At 49.2% G+C, this 2,992-nt stretch overlaps 1 pseudogene; it reads right to left on the bottom strand.

Moving 5' to 3' along the window:
* Positions 1-499: 499 nt before the first annotated feature.
* LOC140390049 (transcription factor Sox-14-like) lies at positions 500-2,399 on the bottom strand (annotated as a pseudogene).
* Between the last annotated feature and the right edge of the window lie 593 nt (positions 2,400-2,992).

Raw genomic sequence — 2,992 nt, 5'->3', positions numbered from 1 at the left:
AATTAGGTTAAAGAATCGGTGACCTAAAAATCTTTAACAAATATACGCCAAGCGCCGCATCTTAACCCTGTCTGGGATTTGCATATTTAAGCAAAGCGCTCTGAATGACTGGGTCGCCGGCGTTCAACCTACCCACCCCACATTCACATTTTCGGTGGCGGTGTCTGGGGTAGGTGGGGGCAACATAGTCCGGCCGTTAGCATTCATTCCCCCCCTTTCATTCCTCCTTGGCCAACAGGCGAAAAAACATCGTGAAGTAGCATACAAATGCGGGATGACACTCTGAAAATCAGTTTAGTATTCCAGTAACTTCCAGTTGGTTCTCGACAATCATTTATGGTGGCAAGTTGGAAGAGGCACTCGCTGGCGCTTTAGTATAAAATCGTTTGCTAATTCTAATTCCACTGACACTGCCTTCAGACATTTTTGGGGTGAAACTGGGATTTTGTTTATTGTTCGATTCAATGTTCCAATAAATATACCATATTCTGCATATATATATATATATATATTTGTAGACACACGTGTCTTTTATTTAAAACATTACCTTTGTTCAACAGTTGAACAGAGTACGAGGTAAAATCCTTCTGGACACAATTTGTTTTCGAGACATACTCGGCTTCCGAACATTTTCAAATCGTCATTTCTTCTAAAAAGAATAGCCAGCCTGGGTGCCTGGAGTTCAGTCGGGGATTAAAAATTTAAGAAGGAAAACCGGGGCCAGTTCCACTGGACGGGCAAGAATATGAAGCGAGAGCTACCTTGAATGCAAGGCAGAGACACTTCTCTCCTCACCCAGCCCGCAGTTGGGGCGGGGGGGGGGGGGGGGCGGGTAGTTAAAACGGCTCATCTCACAATTCCAATGGAAATTGACAGATAGTCTCGTTATTACTGATCGGCGGCAATAATGTTTTGAATGCAAGTCTCGTTTCGGGATGTGCAAAGGAAATTTCAGGACTTGAAAGAATTCAGTTCCAAAAAAAACCCAAAAAAATAAAAGACCACGTGGTATTATACACCACTATACATGATAATAAATAAAGCCAAAACAATGCTGCTTTCTGGTTTTTTTTTCAAGCGGCAGCTTCTCAAACAAAAAACATCTACAATTTTACAGTCAGTTTATCCGCTATCGGGTAGCTCTCAGGCGACAGGTAAGGATTCAGGAATCTGTCTCAAAGTTCCCATGTTTTAGAGTCTGTCTCCAGACTAAAGACAGGAGTTCCGGATCCTTGGAGCCTTTTACTGTACATGCAATGTCAAGATCAGAGGCAGTCTCTCTCTCGTTCATATTTCCTCTCTCCGTTTGTTTTGCTGCTTAAATGCTGTTTTTTTTTTACATTGCAAGTTGTCTTGTTTGCCGGAGTCGGGAGGGAGCAGACCCTTCTCTCAAGAGTTCAGTCCCTGGAATTATTGTTCAGTTTGTGTTGGGGTGGAATGCACACCTCCCTCACACACACACACATCCAAGCTTCAGCATTTCAGATGGCAGTCTTTATCTCGTCGCGGTTTGTGTTGTTCATGCAGTGTTCGAATTCAAGATACAAGTCCCTCTCTCTCTCGCTCTCTCTTTTTGTTGTTGTTGCTGTTGCTGCCTTGGACTCACATGGCGGCTGCGTGAGCCGAGGCGTAAGGGTCTATGCCTCCTTTGGCCATTCCCGGGAAAAGTATGTAAGCCACCGGGGGGCTGTAAACTAGAGGTGGACCAGGCGGGTACAGTTACAGGGGACAACGTAGCCAGGGTTGGTGGGCGATGGGTGGGTGTGCGTGTGCTGGCTGGGGCAGCCCAAGCTCCCGAACGCTCCGCTTTGGTATCCCAGGGTGGACGCGTAGGGCAAGGTGGTGGCCAGAGTGTGGGGCACATCCGTCATCTTCTGGATGGCGCTGGAGCCGAACTGGCTGGGGTCAAGCAAGGAGTAGGGCGCCGAGGTCGGCGGGAGGAAAGTTCTGGCTTTCTCCGAAGCGCACAGGAGCGAGTCGGCGGCAGACATCGAGAGCCCGGCAAGCCTTCAAGTGATCGCTGTCCCCCAGGTAGGGCAAAGGAAAGACATACCTGTCCTTCTTCAGGAGGGTTCTTGGGTTTGCGCCTGGGCCGGTACTTGTAGTCTGGATGCTCTTTCATGTGCTGAGCCCGTAGCCTCTTGGCTTCGTCGATGTAAGGTCTCTTTTCCGCCTCGGAGAGTAACTTCCACTCGGCCCCCAGCCTCTTGCTGATCTCCGAGTTGTGCATTTTCGGGTTGTCCTGGGCCATCTTCCTCCTCTGGCCCCTCGACCAGACCATGAAAGCGTTCATCGGTCGCTTGATGTGGTCTGCGGGTTTGGACATGCTTGGGTGTTGAGGAGGGCGAGCAGATGAGACGATGGACTTTGGAGAGGAAGAGGGGGGGGGGGGGGGGGGGGGGAGGAAGGAGGAGGGAGGGAGAGGGGGGGGGGGGAAATGCCAAACTCGAGTGAAGTAATAACAGCTCACCTGTCGCTGAAACAAACAAGCGACAAAAAAATCCCCCTCAACAAACCATGGCAGGCTGCAATAGAATCGTACCTTTCCTTCCCCCTGTGTAGCCGGAGACTTTCTTGTGCTTTTTCTTTTTTGCACACACACAAAAAAGAGACGACCTGAATCAACTCGTTTTTGGAGATTTCAAAGATCTGACTTCTTTAGCTAAGTTGCTCCGATGATTGGTTTAGTTGCTGCTTTATTGTATTGGCTGCTCTCTCTCTTCCTTCCCCCTTTTTTGGAGGTGTCCACTCGCCGAGCGCACCTGAACAGAAAATGAAGCTCCAACCTCGTGATCCGCAGTCAAAGTGCGGCGAAGTTCAAAGCAGCAGCTCGGCTCGGGGCTTTGTGAAGTGCGGCGGCGCTCTCACGCCAAGTGACATAATCACTAGGCGGAGACCGAAATCTCCGGGTGTCCAATGGAGAGACAGACAGAGAGGGAGAGAGGGAAGAAAAAAAACCCACAGGAGAGCAAAAAGAAAAGATAGAAACTAT

Source organism: Scyliorhinus torazame, chromosome 14, assembly GCF_047496885.1.
Source record: "Scyliorhinus torazame isolate Kashiwa2021f chromosome 14, sScyTor2.1, whole genome shotgun sequence".
Classification (NCBI taxonomy): Eukaryota; Metazoa; Chordata; class Chondrichthyes; order Carcharhiniformes; family Scyliorhinidae; genus Scyliorhinus; species Scyliorhinus torazame.
This window is presented reverse-complemented; position numbering and strand designations above follow the sequence as displayed.